The sequence below is a fragment of the Microcebus murinus genome, unplaced genomic scaffold (genome assembly GCF_040939455.1).
Source record: "Microcebus murinus isolate Inina unplaced genomic scaffold, M.murinus_Inina_mat1.0 scaf002_hap2_Mmur4.0, whole genome shotgun sequence".
In the NCBI taxonomy this organism is placed as follows: domain Eukaryota; kingdom Metazoa; phylum Chordata; class Mammalia; order Primates; family Cheirogaleidae; genus Microcebus; species Microcebus murinus.
In genome coordinates, this window is record NW_027438948.1 from 1330419 (window position 1) to 1350123 (window position 19705).

The 19705-nt window shown below is 62.9% G+C and overlaps 4 non-coding genes and 1 pseudogene across 4 annotated transcripts; all 5 read right to left on the reverse strand.

Annotated features, from left to right (window-relative positions):
• Positions 1-3116: 3116 nt before the first annotated feature.
• LOC142866247 (5S ribosomal RNA) lies at positions 3117-3235 on the reverse strand. Its single transcript, XR_012916288.1, has one exon. It is a non-coding gene; the product is annotated as a 5S ribosomal RNA (ribosomal RNA).
• Positions 3236-7011: 3776 nt separating this feature from the next.
• Positions 7012-7130, reverse strand: LOC142866248 (5S ribosomal RNA). The gene has a single exon (XR_012916289.1). It is a non-coding gene; the product is annotated as a 5S ribosomal RNA (ribosomal RNA).
• Positions 7131-10907: 3777 nt separating this feature from the next.
• LOC142866249 (5S ribosomal RNA) lies at positions 10908-11026 on the reverse strand. The gene has a single exon (XR_012916290.1). It is a non-coding gene; the product is annotated as a 5S ribosomal RNA (ribosomal RNA).
• Positions 11027-14801: 3775 nt separating this feature from the next.
• On the reverse strand, positions 14802-14920 carry LOC142866305 (uncharacterized; annotated as a pseudogene).
• Positions 14921-18699: 3779 nt separating this feature from the next.
• On the reverse strand, positions 18700-18818 carry LOC142866250 (5S ribosomal RNA). The gene has a single exon (XR_012916291.1). It is a non-coding gene; the product is annotated as a 5S ribosomal RNA (ribosomal RNA).
• Between the last annotated feature and the right edge of the window lie 887 nt (positions 18819-19705).

The following is a 19705-nucleotide window of genomic DNA, read 5'->3' on the forward strand; positions in this document are numbered from 1 at the left end:
CCAAGGGGCCTGGGCCTGGCCGGGGCTGCTTTGGACCCCGACCACCCTGGCGTGTGGACTCGCTAAAAATCGGCCATTAGATATTGGATTCCAGCTTCCTGGAGGTCATTTCACTAATGAGTGCACCGGAAAGAGTTTCCTAATCCATCTGTGAGGGTGGCAACTGAAGGAGAATTTGAAAGCTGACAGAATAGGCGAGGGAAGGCATAGGAGATTTCCACACCCAGCAAGGAAGACTTTCCCGAAATGGAAGAAAGAAACGAGCAAACAGAGACACCGGTAGCCCGCCCGGAAAAGAGTCTGCCCCTGAGAGAAAGCACCCTGACCAGGTTCACCCGTGGGTGGGTGGCGAGCTAGCGGCATTCAGAAGAGCGAGGCCCGCAGTCTGTGCGGAAGACACCTGCACTCGGGTGTGTGTGGCGGCGCGATTCACAAGCAGCTCTAGATGTTAAACCAAGGAGAAGCCAGGGAGTTCCCAACGCCCCAGGTGTCCTCAGCCCACGACTGGCTGCTGTGGGAATGCGAAGCCCGGCTCCTTGTCTCAGAGCGGGGTTCCCAGGAGGATCAGGCTGAAGCTGGGACTTGGCCTCAAAGTGTCCCCTCGCATGGCCACCCCCTTCCCCTTCCTGCTCCTCTACTCCTGGTGCCCCTCCATCCAGGGGCCAGACCTTAAAGAGTCACCGCAAGAGAATCCTGGTCCCAAAGGAGCCTTCTGGGGGACCGGTGCTGAGAGAGGTTGTGGGCATGGCCCGCTGGGGCTCTGCCCGACCCAGGGCTGAGAGATGCCACCTCCCAGCTCTGGGTCCCTGCAGGAAGTGTTGGCAAGCACAGGGCCGGTCCTCCAAAGGCCCAGGTGCAGGGAGCCCAGGCCAAGCAGCCTGTGGAAGAAGCCACTTGCCGTGCCACCCCGGGAACAGGACTGCAGGCCCCGGCCCTTCCCACCTCCTCCTCCTCCTCCTCCTCCTCCCCCCCGCCCCGCCCCCACAGGGCACAGGGCTCAGAGACACCTCAGACTCTTGCTACCCAAAGTGCAAAGGGCATCAGTTGCTCCTCCAACCCCCCCCCCCCGCCCAGCAGACCACGTTGTCCAGCCAGCCCCCGGGCCTCCCTGGGGTGCCCAGCACAAAAGTGCAGACACCCACCGGACCCTCAGTCTCAGTTTTCGGAGGTTTTTGCCACTCTAAGGACCCGCAGGCCAGCTGGGCCTTCGGGCAGGACAGAGAGCCCCGGAATCCGACGTGGAGAGCTGCGTGTACGTCCCCATCAGGAGGCGGTCCCCACCTCCGCGGCTCTCCCCTTGCGGGGAGCGGCAGCCCAGCCGGCAGCCGCAGGGCCTCAGGGAAGACACCAGGCTGGGCCCCCGCGGCACAGCGGGGGCACGTCCCCCGCACTCACGCGACTTAGGGACGGCTGCTGGAGACTGCTGCGGCCACCCTGCTGCCGGGTTTCTGGAGGGCTTCCTGGAAGCAGCATCCACACCAAGCCCTTGGAAGGCCCAGGCGACGGAGGAGCCGGTCAGGCAGGGGCCGAGGACGGTGAGAGGCCGGGCGGGAAGGAGCGTGTCAGGCAGGGGCAGAGGACGGTGACCGGCCGGGCGGGGAGGAGCCGGTCAGGCGGGGGCCCAGGACAGTGACGGGCCTGGCCGGGGAGGAGTGCGTCAGGCAGGGGCAGAGGAGACGGGCTGGGTAAGGGTTAGGGTTACAGTTAGGGCACAATTCACAATCCCAAAGACGTGGAAGCGACCCGAGTGCCCATCCATCCAGGAGTGCATCAATAAAATGTGGCGCGTGGACACCACGGAGTGCCATTCGGCTGTGAGGAGCAGCGGTGAGAGGGCGCCTCTCGTGTTCTCCTGGCCAGAGCTGGAACCCGTTCCAGTAAGCCAAGTATCCCAAGAATGGACACACGAGCACCACGTGAGCGTGCTCACCAGCAAATTGGTACGAACGGATGGACGCCTAAGTGGACAGAGAGGAATCACCTTCATCGGGTGGGTGTCGGGCGGGCGGGTGGGGGGAGGGGAGGGGCATACACATCCATTAGGCATGGGGTGGGTGCGCACCGACTGGGGGATGGGCGCACTTGAAGCTCTGACCCGAGGGGGGAGGCTTGGAGAGGGCAAGGCACCCGACCTTAACATTGGTACCCCCACAATACGCTGGAACAACATGAGAGGTATATGAATAAGAACACAGGGGGGGCCGGGCGCGGTGGCTCACGCCTGTAATCCTAGCTCTCTGGGAGGCCGAGGCGGGCGGATTGCTCCAGGTCAGGAGTTCGAAACCAGCCTGAGCAAGAGCGAGACCCCGTCTCTACTAAAAATAGAAAGAAATTAATTGGCCAACTAATATATATAGAAAAACACAGCCGGGCGTGGTGGTGCATGCCTGTAGTCCCAACTACTCGGGAGGCTGAGGCAGCAGGATTGCTTGAGCCCGGAGATTGAGGTTGCTGTGAGCTAGGCTGACGCCATGGCACTCACTCTAGCCTGGGCAGCAAAACGAGACTCTGTCTCAAAAAAAAAAAAAAAAAAGAACACAGGGGGGAGGGCGGCACGGGCAACACATGTCACCTGAATACTTGTACTCCCATCATCTGCTTGAAAAGAGAGAGAAAAGAAAATGCAATCCTAGAGGTAAGAGACACTTTTTAAAAATAATGAATCCGAAGAGAAAAGTAAAAGGAGGCCTGTGGAGCAGGTCTGGGTGTGACTCCGGATCCCCCAACATCAGGTGCCACCACCAAAGATTCCTGCGTGTAGCCCATAGAACCCCAAAAGCAACGGGATGAGTTCTGGTCACATACTCCCTCAAAATGACATCCTGGCCTTCTTCTGGAACTCCCTCCCCTCTCAGACTCTCAAGGTTTCCTCCAGCGTGTCGGTTCCCACAGAGCAGACCTTTGGTCTGAGACCTGACAGTCCAGATGCCACGCATGCTGCCGCGTGGCGGCGGTGTCGCGGCTTGGGACAAGAGGAGGCCCCACGGTGCGGGCTGGGGCGCCAGGCACCGCGCGGGCGCTGAGGGTGGGGGTGACCCCCACCCCGGGCCGCCGCCGCGCTCCCAGAAAGGGGACAGAACAAGAGGCAAGAAAAAAAAAAAAAAAAAAAAAGGAGCAGCCTGTGGCACCCGGTATTCCCAGGCGGTCTCCCATCCAAGTACTAACCAGGCCCGACCCTGCTTAGCTTCCGAGACCAGACGAGATCGGGGGCGTTCAGGGTGGTGTGGCCCTAGACGGCGGCGGAGGGCGCCCCTGCCCCGCTCGAGAAGCCGAGCCTCTCTGGGCTTCCCCGCCGCCGCCTCCCGCCCCAGGCCCCGCGCCGGGCGGGGCCGGGCCGGCCGGGTCCCGCGGGCTCCCAGGGAGGGGGGTGATGGGCGGGGCGGGGCGGGGCAGGCGGGGTGGGGGGCTGTCTCTCTATACACACACACACACACTCACACTCACTCACACTCACACAAGATGCGCCTCCACGGCTGGACTCGCCAAGGTGGAGCCCTCCCAGCCCCCCTCGTCTCCTCGCCCGGCCTCCTTCACCTACCCGCTGCCCACCCCCAGCGCGTCGCTGCCGCTGACTGCGCACGCGCGGGACGCTCGCCCTTTGACCCCAGCCAGGGGCCGCCCTCCCCCACAACCCCTTTCAGCTGCGCCCCCCCCTCGCCCTGTGGGTGGGCTGCCGCCTATTCCCCCGGGCCAGGGCTGGGGCACAGCCAGTGTATGGGGCGTCTCTCTCTGGGGATGTGTCCCATGGGTGGGGTGGGGTGGCGTGGTTTGGGGGGCGCTGAAGAAATCAGTCCCCTCCATCTCCTACCTCTGGAAAACGCCCAAGCCCGTGGAGAACTGCCGGCACCGCTTCGTGGGGGCCGGGACCCTCCTCCGTGTCCTCCTGTGGCCCAGTCCAAGGGGCCTGGGCCTGGCCGGGGCTGCTTTGGACCCCGACCACCCTGGCGTGTGGACTCGCTAAAAATCGGCCATTAGATATTGGATTCCAGCTTCCTGGAGGTCATTTCACTAATGAGTGCACCGGAAAGAGTTTCCTAATCCATCTGTGAGGGTGGCAACTGAAGGAGAATTTGAAAGCTGACAGAATAGGCGAGGGAAGGCATAGGAGATTTCCACACCCAGCAAGGAAGACTTTCCCGAAATGGAAGAAAGAAACGAGCAAACAGAGACACCGGTAGCCCGCCCGGAAAAGAGTCTGCCCCTGAGAGAAAGCACCCTGACCAGGTTCACCCGTGGGTGGGTGGCGAGCTAGCGGCATTCAGAAGAGCGAGGCCCGCAGTCTGTGCGGAAGACACCTGCACTCGGGTGTGTGTGGCGGCGCGATTCACAAGCAGCTCTAGATGTTAAACCAAGGAGAAGCCAGGGAGTTCCCAACGCCCCAGGTGTCCTCAGCCCACGACTGGCTGCTGTGGGAATGCGAAGCCCGGCTCCTTGTCTCAGAGCGGGGTTCCCAGGAGGATCAGGCTGAAGCTGGGACTTGGCCTCAAAGTGTCCCCTCGCATGGCCACCCCCTTCCCCTTCCTGCTCCTCTACTCCTGGTGCCCCTCCATCCAGGGGCCAGACCTTAAAGAGTCACCGCAAGAGAATCCTGGTCCCAAAGGAGCCTTCTGGGGGACCGGTGCTGAGAGAGGTTGTGGGCATGGCCCGCTGGGGCTCTGCCCGACCCAGGGCTGAGAGATGCCACCTCCCAGCTCTGGGTCCCTGCAGGAAGTGTTGGCAAGCACAGGGCCGGTCCTCCAAAGGCCCAGGTGCAGGGAGCCCAGGCCAAGCAGCCTGTGGAAGAAGCCACTTGCCGTGCCACCCCGGGAACAGGACTGCAGGCCCCGGCCCTTCCCACCTCCTCCTCCTCCTCCTCCTCCTCCCCCCCGCCCCGCCCCCACAGGGCACAGGGCTCAGAGACACCTCAGACTCTTGCTACCCAAAGTGCAAAGGGCATCAGTTGCTCCTCCAACCCCCCCCCCCCGCCCAGCAGACCACGTTGTCCAGTCAGCCCCCGGGCCTCCCTGGGGTGCCCAGCACAAAAGTGCAGACACCCACCGGACCCTCAGTCTCAGTTTTCGGAGGTTTTTGCCACTCTAAGGACCCGCAGGCCAGCTGGGCCTTCGGGCAGGACAGAGAGCCCCGGAATCCGACGTGGAGAGCTGCGTGTACGTCCCCATCAGGAGGCGGTCCCCACCTCCGCGGCTCTCCCCTTGCGGGGAGCGGCAGCCCAGCCGGCAGCCGCAGGGCCTCAGGGAAGACACCAGGCTGGGCCCCCGCGGCACAGCGGGGGCACGTCCCCCGCACTCACGCGACTTAGGGACGGCTGCTGGAGACTGCTGCGGCCACCCTGCTGCCGGGTTTCTGGAGGGCTTCCTGGAAGCAGCGTCCACACCAAGCCCTTGGAAGGCCCAGGCGGTGGAGGAGCCGGTCAGGCAGGGGCCGAGGACGGTGAGAGGCCGGGCGGGAAGGAGCGTGTCAGGCAGGGGCAGAGGACGGTGACCGGCCGGGCGGGGAGGAGCCGGTCAGGCGGGGGCCCAGGACAGTGACGGGCCTGGCCGGGGAGGAGTGCGTCAGGCAGGGGCAGAGGAGACGGGCTGGGTAAGGGTTAGGGTTACAGTTAGGGCACAATTCACAATCCCAAAGACGTGGAAGCGACCCGAGTGCCCATCCATCCAGGAGTGCATCAATAAAATGTGGCGCGTGGACACCACGGAGTGCCATTCGGCTGTGAGGAGCAGCGGTGAGAGGGCGCCTCTCGTGTTCTCCTGGCCAGAGCTGGAACCCGTTCCAGTAAGCCAAGTATCCCAAGAATGGACACACGAGCACCACGTGAGCGCGCTCACCAGCAAATTGGTACGAACGGATGGACACCTAAGTGGACAGAGAGGAATCACCTTCATCGGGTGGGTGTCGGGCGGGCGGGTGGGGGGAGGGGAGGGGCATACACATCCATTAGGCATGGGGTGGGTGCGCACCGACTGGGGGATGGGCGCACTTGAAGCTCTGACCCGAGGGGGGAGGCTTGGAGAGGGCAAGGCACCCGACCTTAACATTGGTACCCCCACAATACGCTGGAACAACATGAGAGGTATATGAATAAGAACACAGGGGGGGCCGGGCGCGGTGGCTCACGCCTGTAATCCTAGCTCTCTGGGAGGCCGAGGCGGGCGGATTGCTCCAGGTCAGGAGTTCGAAACCAGCCTGAGCAAGAGCGAGACCCCGTCTCTACTAAAAATAGAAAGAAATTAATTGGCCAACTAATATATATAGAAAAACACAGCCGGGCGTGGTGGTGCATGCCTGTAGTCCCAACTACTCGGGAGGCTGAGGCAGCAGGATTGCTTGAGCCCGGAGATTGAGGTTGCTGTGAGCTAGGCTGACGCCATGGCACTCACTCTAGCCTGGGCAGCAAAACGAGACTCTGTCTCAAAAAAAAAAAAAAAAAGAACACAGGGGGGAGGGCGGCACGGGCAACACATGTCACCTGAATACTTGTACTCCCATCATCTGCTTGAAAAGAGAGAGAAAAGAAAATGCAATCCTAGAGGTAAGAGACACTTTTTAAAAATAATGAATCCGAAGAGAAAAGTAAAAGGAGGCCTGTGGAGCAGGTCTGGGTGTGACTCCGGATCCCCCAACATCAGGTGCCACCACCAAAGATTCCTGCGTGTAGCCCATAGAACCCCAAAAGCAACGGGATGAGTTCTGGTCACATACTCCCTCAAAATGACATCCTGGCCTTCTTCTGGAACTCCCTCCCCTCTCAGACTCTCAAGGTTTCCTCCAGCGTGTCGGTTCCCACAGAGCAGACCTTTGGTCTGAGACCTGACAGTCCAGATGCCACGCATGCTGCCGCGTGGCGGCGGTGTCGCGGCTTGGGACAAGAGGAGGCCCCACGGTGCGGGCTGGGGCGCCAGGCACCGCGCGGGCGCTGAGGGTGGGGGTGACCCCCACCCCGGGCCGCCGCCGCGCTCCCAGAAAGGGGACAGAACAAGAGGCAAGAAAAAAAAAAAAAAAAAAAAAAGGAGCAGCCTGTGGCACCCGGTATTCCCAGGCGGTCTCCCATCCAAGTACTAACCAGGCCCGACCCTGCTTAGCTTCCGAGACCAGACGAGATCGGGGGCGTTCAGGGTGGTGTGGCCCTAGACGGCGGCGGAGGGCGCCCCTGCCCCGCTCGAGAAGCCGAGCCTCTCTGGGCTTCCCCGCCGCCGCCTCCCGCCCCAGGCCCCGCGCCGGGCGGGGCCGGGCCGGCCGGGTCCCGCGGGCTCCCAGGGAGGGGGGTGATGGGCGGGGCGGGGCGGGGCGGGGCGGGGTGGGGGGCTGTCTCTCTATACACACACACACACACTCACACTCACTCACACTCACACAAGATGCGCCTCCACGGCTGGACTCGCCAAGGTGGAGCCCTCCCAGCCCCCCTCGTCTCCTCGCCCGGCCTCCTTCACCTACCCGCTGCCCACCCCCAGCGCGTCGCTGCCGCTGACTGCGCACGCGCGGGACGCTCGCCCTTTGACCCCAGCCAGGGGCCGCCCTCCCCCACAACCCCTTTCAGCTGCGCCCCCCCCTCGCCCTGTGGGTGGGCTGCCGCCTATTCCCCCGGGCCAGGGCTGGGGCACAGCCAGTGTATGGGGCGTCTCTCTCTGGGGATGTGTCCCATGGGTGGGGTGGGGTGGCGTGGTTTGGGGGGCGCTGAAGAAATCAGTCCCCTCCATCTCCTACCTCTGGAAAACGCCCAAGCCCGTGGAGAACTGCCGGCACCGCTTCGTGGGGGCCGGGACCCTCCTCCGTGTCCTCCTGTGGCCCAGTCCAAGGGGCCTGGGCCTGGCCGGGGCTGCTTTGGACCCCGACCACCCTGGCGTGTGGACTCGCTAAAAATCGGCCATTAGATATTGGATTCCAGCTTCCTGGAGGTCATTTCACTAATGAGTGCACCGGAAAGAGTTTCCTAATCCATCTGTGAGGGTGGCAACTGAAGGAGAATTTGAAAGCTGACAGAATAGGCGAGGGAAGGCATAGGAGATTTCCACACCCAGCAAGGAAGACTTTCCCGAAATGGAAGAAAGAAACGAGCAAACAGAGACACCGGTAGCCCGCCCGGAAAAGAGTCTGCCCCTGAGAGAAAGCACCCTGACCAGGTTCACCCGTGGGTGGGTGGCGAGCTAGCGGCATTCAGAAGAGCGAGGCCCGCAGTCTGTGCGGAAGACACCTGCACTCGGGTGTGTGTGGCGGCGCGATTCACAAGCAGCTCTAGATGTTAAACCAAGGAGAAGCCAGGGAGTTCCCAACGCCCCAGGTGTCCTCAGCCCACGACTGGCTGCTGTGGGAATGCGAAGCCCGGCTCCTTGTCTCAGAGCGGGGTTCCCAGGAGGATCAGGCTGAAGCTGGGACTTGGCCTCAAAGTGTCCCCTCGCATGGCCACCCCCTTCCCCTTCCTGCTCCTCTACTCCTGGTGCCCCTCCATCCAGGGGCCAGACCTTAAAGAGTCACCGCAAGAGAATCCTGGTCCCAAAGGAGCCTTCTGGGGGACCGGTGCTGAGAGAGGTTGTGGGCATGGCCCGCTGGGGCTCTGCCCGACCCAGGGCTGAGAGATGCCACCTCCCAGCTCTGGGTCCCTGCAGGAAGTGTTGGCAAGCACAGGGCCGGTCCTCCAAAGGCCCAGGTGCAGGGAGCCCAGGCCAAGCAGCCTGTGGAAGAAGCCACTTGCCGTGCCACCCCGGGAACAGGACTGCAGGCCCCGGCCCTTCCCACCTCCTCCTCCTCCTCCTCCTCCTCCCCCCCGCCCCGCCCCCACAGGGCACAGGGCTCAGAGACACCTCAGACTCTTGCTACCCAAAGTGCAAAGGGCATCAGTTGCTCCTCCAACCCCCCCCCCCCGCCCAGCAGACCACGTTGTCCAGTCAGCCCCCGGGCCTCCCTGGGGTGCCCAGCACAAAAGTGCAGACACCCACCGGACCCTCAGTCTCAGTTTTCGGAGGTTTTTGCCACTCTAAGGACCCGCAGGCCAGCTGGGCCTTCGGGCAGGACAGAGAGCCCCGGAATCCGACGTGGAGAGCTGCGTGTACGTCCCCATCAGGAGGCGGTCCCCACCTCCGCGGCTCTCCCCTTGCGGGGAGCGGCAGCCCAGCCGGCAGCCGCAGGGCCTCAGGGAAGACACCAGGCTGGGCCCCCGCGGCACAGCGGGGGCACGTCCCCCGCACTCACGCGACTTAGGGACGGCTGCTGGAGACTGCTGCGGCCACCCTGCTGCCGGGTTTCTGGAGGGCTTCCTGGAAGCAGCGTCCACACCAAGCCCTTGGAAGGCCCAGGCGGTGGAGGAGCCGGTCAGGCAGGGGCCGAGGACGGTGAGAGGCCGGGCGGGAAGGAGCGTGTCAGGCAGGGGCAGAGGACGGTGACCGGCCGGGCGGGGAGGAGCCGGTCAGGCGGGGGCCCAGGACAGTGACGGGCCTGGCCGGGGAGGAGTGCGTCAGGCAGGGGCAGAGGAGACGGGCTGGGTAAGGGTTAGGGTTACAGTTAGGGCACAATTCACAATCCCAAAGACGTGGAAGCGACCCGAGTGCCCATCCATCCAGGAGTGCATCAATAAAATGTGGCGCGTGGACACCACGGAGTGCCATTCGGCTGTGAGGAGCAGCGGTGAGAGGGCGCCTCTCGTGTTCTCCTGGCCAGAGCTGGAACCCGTTCCAGTAAGCCAAGTATCCCAAGAATGGACACACGAGCACCACGTGAGCGCGCTCACCAGCAAATTGGTACGAACGGATGGACACCTAAGTGGACAGAGAGGAATCACCTTCATCGGGTGGGTGTCGGGCGGGCGGGTGGGGGGAGGGGAGGGGCATACACATCCATTAGGCATGGGGTGGGTGCGCACCGACTGGGGGATGGGCGCACTTGAAGCTCTGACCCGAGGGGGGAGGCTTGGAGAGGGCAAGGCACCCGACCTTAACATTGGTACCCCCACAATACGCTGGAACAACATGAGAGGTATATGAATAAGAACACAGGGGGGGCCGGGCGCGGTGGCTCACGCCTGTAATCCTAGCTCTCTGGGAGGCCGAGGCGGGCGGATTGCTCCAGGTCAGGAGTTCGAAACCAGCCTGAGCAAGAGCGAGACCCCGTCTCTACTAAAAATAGAAAGAAATTAATTGGCCAACTAATATATATAGAAAAACACAGCCGGGCGTGGTGGTGCATGCCTGTAGTCCCAACTACTCGGGAGGCTGAGGCAGCAGGATTGCTTGAGCCCGGAGATTGAGGTTGCTGTGAGCTAGGCTGACGCCATGGCACTCACTCTAGCCTGGGCAGCAAAACGAGACTCTGTCTCAAAAAAAAAAAAAAAAAGAACACAGGGGGGAGGGCGGCACGGGCAACACATGTCACCTGAATACTTGTACTCCCATCATCTGCTTGAAAAGAGAGAGAAAAGAAAATGCAATCCTAGAGGTAAGAGACACTTTTTAAAAATAATGAATCCGAAGAGAAAAGTAAAAGGAGGCCTGTGGAGCAGGTCTGGGTGTGACTCCGGATCCCCCAACATCAGGTGCCACCACCAAAGATTCCTGCGTGTAGCCCATAGAACCCCAAAAGCAACGGGATGAGTTCTGGTCACATACTCCCTCAAAATGACATCCTGGCCTTCTTCTGGAACTCCCTCCCCTCTCAGACTCTCAAGGTTTCCTCCAGCGTGTCGGTTCCCACAGAGCAGACCTTTGGTCTGAGACCTGACAGTCCAGATGCCACGCATGCTGCCGCGTGGCGGCGGTGTCGCGGCTTGGGACAAGAGGAGGCCCCACGGTGCGGGCTGGGGCGCCAGGCACCGCGCGGGCGCTGAGGGTGGGGGTGACCCCCACCCCGGGCCGCCGCCGCGCTCCCAGAAAGGGGACAGAACAAGAGGCAAGAAAAAAAAAAAAAAAAAAAAAAGGAGCAGCCTGTGGCACCCGGTATTCCCAGGCGGTCTCCCATCCAAGTACTAACCAGGCCCGACCCTGCTTAGCTTCCGAGACCAGACGAGATCGGGGGCGTTCAGGGTGGTGTGGCCCTAGACGGCGGCGGAGGGCGCCCCTGCCCCGCTCGAGAAGCCGAGCCTCTCTGGGCTTCCCCGCCGCCGCCTCCCGCCCCAGGCCCCGCGCCGGGCGGGGCCGGGCCGGCCGGGTCCCGCGGGCTCCCAGGGAGGGGGGTGATGGGCGGGGCGGGGCGGGGCGGGGCGGGGTGGGGGGCTGTCTCTCTATACACACACACACACACTCACACTCACTCACACTCACACAAGATGCGCCTCCACGGCTGGACTCGCCAAGGTGGAGCCCTCCCAGCCCCCCTCGTCTCCTCGCCCGGCCTCCTTCACCTACCCGCTGCCCACCCCCAGCGCGTCGCTGCCGCTGACTGCACACGCGCGGGACGCTCGCCCTTTGACCCCAGCCAGGGGCCGCCCTCCCCCACAACCCCTTTCAGCTGCGCCCCCCCCTCGCCCTGTGGGTGGGCTGCCGCCTATTCCCCCGGGCCAGGGCTGGGGCACAGCCAGTGTATGGGGCGTCTCTCTCTGGGGATGTGTCCCATGGGTGGGGTGGGGTGGCGTGGTTTGGGGGGCGCTGAAGAAATCAGTCCCCTCCATCTCCTACCTCTGGAAAACGCCCAAGCCCGTGGAGAACTGCCGGCACCGCTTCGTGGGGGCCGGGACCCTCCTCCGTGTCCTCCTGTGGCCCAGTCCAAGGGGCCTGGGCCTGGCCGGGGCTGCTTTGGACCCCGACCACCCTGGCGTGTGGACTCGCTAAAAATCGGCCATTAGATATTGGATTCCAGCTTCCTGGAGGTCATTTCACTAATGAGTGCACCGGAAAGAGTTTCCTAATCCATCTGTGAGGGTGGCAACTGAAGGAGAATTTTAAAGCTGACAGAATAGGCGAGGGAAGGCATAGGAGATTTCCACACCCAGCAAGGAAGACTTTCCCGAAATGGAAGAAAGAAACGAGCAAACAGAGACACCGGTAGCCCGCCCGGAAAAGAGTCTGCCCCTGAGAGAAAGCACCCTGACCAGGTTCACCCGTGGGTGGGTGGCGAGCTAGCGGCATTCAGAAGAGCGAGGCCCGCAGTCTGTGCGGAAGACACCTGCACTCGGGTGTGTGTGGCGGCGCGATTCACAAGCAGCTCTAGATGTTAAACCAAGGAGAAGCCAGGGAGTTCCCAACGCCCCAGGTGTCCTCAGCCCACGACTGGCTGCTGTGGGAATGCGAAGCCCGGCTCCTTGTCTCAGAGCGGGGTTCCCAGGAGGATCAGGCTGAAGCTGGGACTTGGCCTCAAAGTGTCCCCTCGCATGGCCACCCCCTTCCCCTTCCTGCTCCTCTACTCCTGGTGCCCCTCCATCCAGGGGCCAGACCTTAAAGAGTCACCGCAAGAGAATCCTGGTCCCAAAGGAGCCTTCTGGGGGACCGGTGCTGAGAGAGGTTGTGGGCATGGCCCGCTGGGGCTCTGCCCGACCCAGGGCTGAGAGATGCCACCTCCCAGCTCTGGGTCCCTGCAGGAAGTGTTGGCAAGCACAGGGCCGGTCCTCCAAAGGCCCAGGTGCAGGGAGCCCAGGCCAAGCAGCCTGTGGAAGAAGCCACTTGCCGTGCCACCCCGGGAACAGGACTGCAGGCCCCGGCCCTTCCCACCTCCTCCTCCTCCTCCTCCTCCTCCCCCCCGCCCCGCCCCCACAGGGCACAGGGCTCAGAGACACCTCAGACTCTTGCTACCCAAAGTGCAAAGGGCATCAGTTGCTCCTCCAACCCCCCCCCCCGCCCAGCAGACCACGTTGTCCAGCCAGCCCCCGGGCCTCCCTGGGGTGCCCAGCACAAAAGTGCAGACACCCACCGGACCCTCAGTCTCAGTTTTCGGAGGTTTTTGCCACTCTAAGGACCCGCAGGCCAGCTGGGCCTTCGGGCAGGACAGAGAGCCCCGGAATCCGACGTGGAGAGCTGCGTGTACGTCCCCATCAGGAGGCGGTCCCCACCTCCGCGGCTCTCCCCTTGCGGGGAGCGGCAGCCCAGCCGGCAGCCGCAGGGCCTCAGGGAAGACACCAGGCTGGGCCCCCGCGGCACAGCGGGGGCACGTCCCCCGCACTCACGCGACTTAGGGACGGCTGCTGGAGACTGCTGCGGCCACCCTGCTGCCGGGTTTCTGGAGGGCTTCCTGGAAGCAGCATCCACACCAAGCCCTTGGAAGGCCCAGGCGACGGAGGAGCCGGTCAGGCAGGGGCCGAGGACGGTGAGAGGCCGGGCGGGAAGGAGCGTGTCAGGCAGGGGCAGAGGACGGTGACCGGCCGGGCGGGGAGGAGCCGGTCAGGCGGGGGCCCAGGACAGTGACGGGCCTGGCCGGGGAGGAGTGCGTCAGGCAGGGGCAGAGGAGACGGGCTGGGTAAGGGTTAGGGTTACAGTTAGGGCACAATTCACAATCCCAAAGACGTGGAAGCGACCCGAGTGCCCATCCATCCAGGAGTGCATCAATAAAATGTGGCGCGTGGACACCACGGAGTGCCATTCGGCTGTGAGGAGCAGCGGTGAGAGGGCGCCTCTCGTGTTCTCCTGGCCAGAGCTGGAACCCGTTCCAGTAAGCCAAGTATCCCAAGAATGGACACACGAGCACCACGTGAGCGCGCTCACCAGCAAATTGGTACGAACGGATGGACGCCTAAGTGGACAGAGAGGAATCACCTTCATCGGGTGGGTGTCGGGCGGGCGGGTGGGGGGAGGGGAGGGGCATACACATCCATTAGGCATGGGGTGGGTGCGCACCGACTGGGGGATGGGCGCACTTGAAGCTCTGACCCGAGGGGGGAGGCTTGGAGAGGGCAAGGCACCCGACCTTAACATTGGTACCCCCACAATACGCTGGAACAACATGAGAGGTATATGAATAAGAACACAGGGGGGGCCGGGCGCGGTGGCTCACGCCTGTAATCCTAGCTCTCTGGGAGGCCGAGGCGGGCGGATTGCTCCAGGTCAGGAGTTCGAAACCAGCCTGAGCAAGAGCGAGACCCCGTCTCTACTAAAAATAGAAAGAAATTAATTGGCCAACTAATATATATAGAAAAACACAGCCGGGCGTGGTGGTGCATGCCTGTAGTCCCAACTACTCGGGAGGCTGAGGCAGCAGGATTGCTTGAGCCCGGAGATTGAGGTTGCTGTGAGCTAGGCTGACGCCATGGCACTCACTCTAGCCTGGGCAGCAAAACGAGACTCTGTCTCAAAAAAAAAAAAAAAAAAGAACACAGGGGGGAGGGCGGCACGGGCAACACATGTCACCTGAATACTTGTACTCCCATCATCTGCTTGAAAAGAGAGAGAAAAGAAAATGCAATCCTAGAGGTAAGAGACACTTTTTAAAAATAATGAATCCGAAGAGAAAAGTAAAAGGAGGCCTGTGGAGCAGGTCTGGGTGTGACTCCGGATCCCCCAACATCAGGTGCCACCACCAAAGATTCCTGCGTGTAGCCCATAGAACCCCAAAAGCAACGGGACGAGTTCTGGTCACATACTCCCTCAAAATGACATCCTGGCCTTCTTCTGGAACTCCCTCCCCTCTCAGACTCTCAAGGTTTCCTCCAGCGTGTCGGTTCCCACAGAGCAGACCTTTGGTCTGAGACCTGACAGTCCAGAAGCCACGCATGCTGCCGCGTGGCGGCGGTGTCGCGGCTTGGGACAAGAGGAGGCCCCACGGTGCGGGCTGGGGCGCCAGGCACCGCGCGGGCGCTGAGGGTGGGGGTGACCCCCACCCCGGGCCGCCGCCGCGCTCCCAGAAAGGGGACAGAACAAGAGGCAAAAAAAAAAAAAAAAAAAAAAAGCAGCAGCCTGTGGCACCCGGTATTCCCAGGCAGTCTCCCATCCAAGTACTAACCAGGCCCGACCCTGCTTAGCTTCCGAGACCAGACGAGATCGGGGGCGTTCAGGGTGGTGTGGCCCTAGACGGCGGCGGAGGGCGCCCCTGCCCCGCTCGAGAAGCCGAGCCTCTCTGGGCTTCCCCGCCGCCGCCTCCCGCCCCAGGCCCCGCGCCGGGCGGGGCCGGGCCGGCCGGGTCCGGGGGGCTCCCAGGGACGGGGGTGATGGGCGGGGCGGGGCGGGGCGGGGCGGGGCGGGGTGGGGGGCTGTCTCTCTATACACACACACACACACACTCACACTCACTCACACTCACACAAGATGCGCCTCCACGGCTGGACTCGCCAAGGTGGAGCCCTCCCAGCCCCCCTCGTCTCCTCGCCCGGCCTCCTTCACCTACCCGCTGCCCACCCCCAGCGCGTCGCTGCCGCTGACTGCGCACGCGCGGGACGCTCGCCCTTTGACCCCAGCCAGGGGCCGCCCTCCCCCACAACCCCTTTCAGCTGCGCCCCCCCCTCGCCCTGTGGGTGGGCTGCCGCCTATTCCCCCGGGCCAGGGCTGGGGCACAGCCAGTGTATGGGGCGTCTCTCTCTGGGGATGTGTCCCATGGGTGGGGTGGGGTGGCGTGGTTTGGGGGGCGCTGAAGAAATCAGTCCCCTCCATCTCCTACCTCTGGAAAACGCCCAAGCCCGTGGAGAACTGCCGGCACCGCTTCGTGGGGGCCGGGACCCTCCTCCGTGTCCTCCTGTGGCCCAGTCCAAGGGGCCTGGGCCTGGCCGGGGCTGCTTTGGACCCCGACCACCCTGGCGTGTGGACTCGCTAAAAATCGGCCATTAGATATTGGATTCCAGCTTCCTGGAGGTCATTTCACTAATGAGTGCACCGGAAAGAGTTTCCTAATCCATCTGTGAGGGTGGCAACTGAAGGAGAATTTGAAAGCTGACAGAATAGGCGAGGGAAGGCATAGGAGATTTCCACACCCAGCAAGGAAGACTTTCCCGAAATGGAAGAAAGAAACGAGCAAACAGAGACACCGGTAGCCCGCCCGGAAAAGAGTCTGCCCCTGAGAGAAAGCACCCTGACCAGGTTCACCCGTGGGTGGGTGGCGAGCTAGCGGCATTCAGAAGAGCGAGGCCCGCAGTCTGTGCGGAAGACACCTGCACTCGGGTGTGTGTGGCGGCGCGATTCACAAGCAGCTCTAGATGTTAAACCAAGGAGAAGCCAGGGAGTTCCCAACGCCCCAGGTGTCCTCAGCCCACGACTGGCTGCTGTGGGAATGCGAAGCCCGGCTCCTTGTCTCAGAGCGGGGTTCCCAGGAGGATCAGGCTGAAGCTGGGACTTGGCCTCAAAGTGTCCCCTCGCATGGCCACCCCCTTCCCCTTCCTGCTCCTCTACTCCTGGTGCCCCTCCATCCAGGGGCCAGACCTTAAAGAGTCACCGCAAGAGAATCCTGGTCCCAAAGGAGCCTTCTGGGGGACCGGTGCTGAGAGAGGTTGTGGGCATGGCCCGCTGGGGCTCTGCCCGACCCAGGGCTGAGAGATGCCACCTCCCAGCTCTGGGTCCCTGCAGGAAGTGTTGGCAAGCACAGGGCCGGTCCTCCAAAGGCCCAGGTGCAGGGAGCCCAGGCCAAGCAGCCTGTGGAAGAAGCCACTTGCCGTGCCACCCCGGGAACAGGACTGCAGGCCCCGGCCCTTCCCACCTCCTCCTCCTCCTCCTCCTCCTCCCCCCCGCCCCGCCCCCACAGGGCACAGGGCTCAGAGACACCTCAGACTCTTGCTACCCAAAGTGCAAAGGGCATCAGTTGCTCCTCCAACCCCCCCCCCCCCGCCCAGCAGACCACGTTGTCCAGTCAGCCCCCGGGCCTCCCTGGGGTGCCCAGCACAAAAGTGCAGACACCCACCGGACCCTCAGTCTCAGTTTTCGGAGGTTTTTGCCACTCTAAGGACCCGCAGGCCAGCTGGGCCTTCGGGCAGGACAGAGAGCCCCGGAATCCGACGTGGAGAGCTGCGTGTACGTCCCCATCAGGAGGCGGTCCCCACCTCCGCGGCTCTCCCCTTGCGGGGAGCGGCAGCCCAGCCGGCAGCCGCAGGGCCTCAGGGAAGACACCAGGCTGGGCCCCCGCGGCACAGCGGGGGCACGTCCCCCGCACTCACGCGACTTAGGGACGGCTGCTGGAGACTGCTGCGGCCACCCTGCTGCCGGGTTTCTGGAGGGCTTCCTGGAAGCAGCGTCCACACCAAGCCCTTGGAAGGCCCAGGCGGTGGAGGAGCCGGTCAGGCAGGGGCCGAGGACGGTGAGAGGCCGGGCGGGAAGGAGCGTGTCAGGCAGGGGCAGAGGACGGTGACCGGCCGGGCGGGGAGGAGCCGGTCAGGCGGGGGCCCAGGACAGTGACGGGCCTGGCCGGGGAGGAGTGCGTCAGGCAGGGGCAGAGGAGACGGGCTGGGTAAGGGTTAGGGTTACAGTTAGGGCACAATTCACAATCCCAAAGACGTGGAAGCGACCCGAGTGCCCATCCATCCAGGAGTGCATCAATAAAATGTGGCGCGTGGACACCACGGAGTGCCATTCGGCTGTGAGGAGCAGCGGTGAGAGGGCGCCTCTCGTGTTCTCCTGGCCAGAGCTGGAACCCGTTCCAGTAAGCCAAGTATCCCAAGAATGGACACACGAGCACCACGTGAGCGCGCTCACCAGCAAATTGGTACGAACGGATGGACACCTAAGTGGACAGAGAGGAATCACCTTCATCGGGTGGGTGTCGGGCGGGTGGGGGGAGGGGAGGGGCATACACATCCATTAGGCATGGGGTGGGTGCGCACCGACTGGGGGATGGGCGCACTTGAAGCTCTGACCCGAGGGGGGAGGCTTGGAGAGGGCAAGGCACCCGACCTTAACATTGGTACCCCCACAATACGCTGGAACAACATGAGAGGTATATGAATAAGAACACAGGGGGGGCCGGGCGCGGTGGCTCACGCCTGTAATCCTAGCTCTCTGGGAGGCCGAGGCGGGCGGATTGCTCCAGGTCAGGAGTTCGAAACCAGCCTGAGCAAGAGCGAGACCCCGTCTCTACTAAAAATAGAAAGAAATTAATTGGCCAACTAATATATATAGAAAAACACAGCCGGGCGTGGTGGTGCATGCCTGTAGTCCCAACTACTCGGGAGGCTGAGGCAGCAGGATTGCTTGAGCCCGGAGATTGAGGTTGCTGTGAGCTAGGCTGACGCCATGGCACTCACTCTAGCCTGGGCAGCAAAACGAGACTCTGTCTCAAAAAAAAAAAAAAAAAGAACACAGGGGGGAGGGCGGCACGGGCAACACATGTCACCTGAATACTTGTACTCCCATCATCTGCTTGAAAAGAGAGAGAAAAGAAAATGCAATCCTAGAGGTAAGAGACACTTTTTAAAAATAATGAATCCGAAGAGAAAAGTAAAAGGAGGCCTGTGGAGCAGGTCTGGGTGTGACTCCGGATCCCCCAACATCAGGTGCCACCACCAAAGATTCCTGCGTGTAGCCCATAGAACCCCAAAAGCAACGGGACGAGTTCTGGTCACATACTCCCTCAAAATGACATCCTGGCCTTCTTCTGGAACTCCCTCCCCTCTCAGACTCTCAAGGTTTCCTCCAGCGTGTCGGTTCCCACAGAGCAGACCTTTGGTCTGAGACCTGACAGTCCAGAAGCCACGCATGCTGCCGCGTGGCGGCGGTGTCGCGGCTTGGGACAAGAGGAGGCCCCACGGTGCGGGCTGGGGCGCCAGGCACCGCGCGGGCGCTGAGGGTGGGGGTGACCCCCACCCCGGGCCGCCGCCGCGCTCCCAGAAAGGGGACAGAACAAGAGGCAAAAAAAAAAAAAAAAAAAAAAAGCAGCAGCCTGTGGCACCCGGTATTCCCAGGCGGTCTCCCATCCAAGTACTAACCAGGCCCGACCCTGCTTAGCTTCCGAGACCAGACGAGATCGGGGGCGTTCAGGGTGGTGTGGCCCTAGACGGCGGCGGAGGGCGCCCCTGCCCCGCTCGAGAAGCCGAGCCTCTCTGGGCTTCCCCGCCGCCGCCTCCCGCCCCAGGCCCCGCGCCGGGCGGGGCCGGGCCGGCCGGGTCCGGGGGGCTCCCAGGGACGGGGGTGATGGGCGGGGCGGGGCGGGGTGGGGGGCTGTCTCTCTATACACACACACACACACTCACACTCACTCACACTCACACAAGATGCGCCTCCACGGCTGGACTCGCCAAGGTGGAGCCCTCCCAGCCCCCCTCGTCTCCTCGCCCGGCCTCCTTCACCTACCCGCTGCCCACCCCCAGCGCGTCGCTGCCGCTGACTGCGCACGCGCGGGACGCTCGCCCTTTGACCCCAGCCAGGGGCCGCCCTCCCCCACAACCCCTTTCAGCTGCGCCCCCCCCTCGCCCTGTGGGTGGGCTGCCGCCTATTCCCCCGGGCCAGGGCTGGGGCACAGCCAGTGTATGGGGCGTCTCTCTCTGGGGATGTGTCCCATGGGTGGGGTGGGGTGGCGTGGTTTGGGGGGCGCTGAAGAAATCAGTCCCCTCCATCTCCTACCTCTGGAAAACGCCCAAGCCCGTGGAGAACTGCCGGCACCGCTTCGTGGGGGCCGGGACCCTCCTCCGTGTCCTCCTGTGGCCCAGTCCAAGGGGCCTGGGCCTGGCCGGGGCTGCTTTGGACCCCGACCACCCTGGCGTGTGGACTCGCTAAAAATCGGCCATTAGATATTGGATTCCAGCTTCCTGGAGGTCATTTCACTAATGAGTGCACCGGAAAGAGTTTCCTAATCCATCTGTGAGGGTGGCAACTGAAGGAGAATTTTAAAGCTGACAGAATAGGCGAGGGAAGGCATAGGAGATTTCCACACCCAGCAAGGAAGA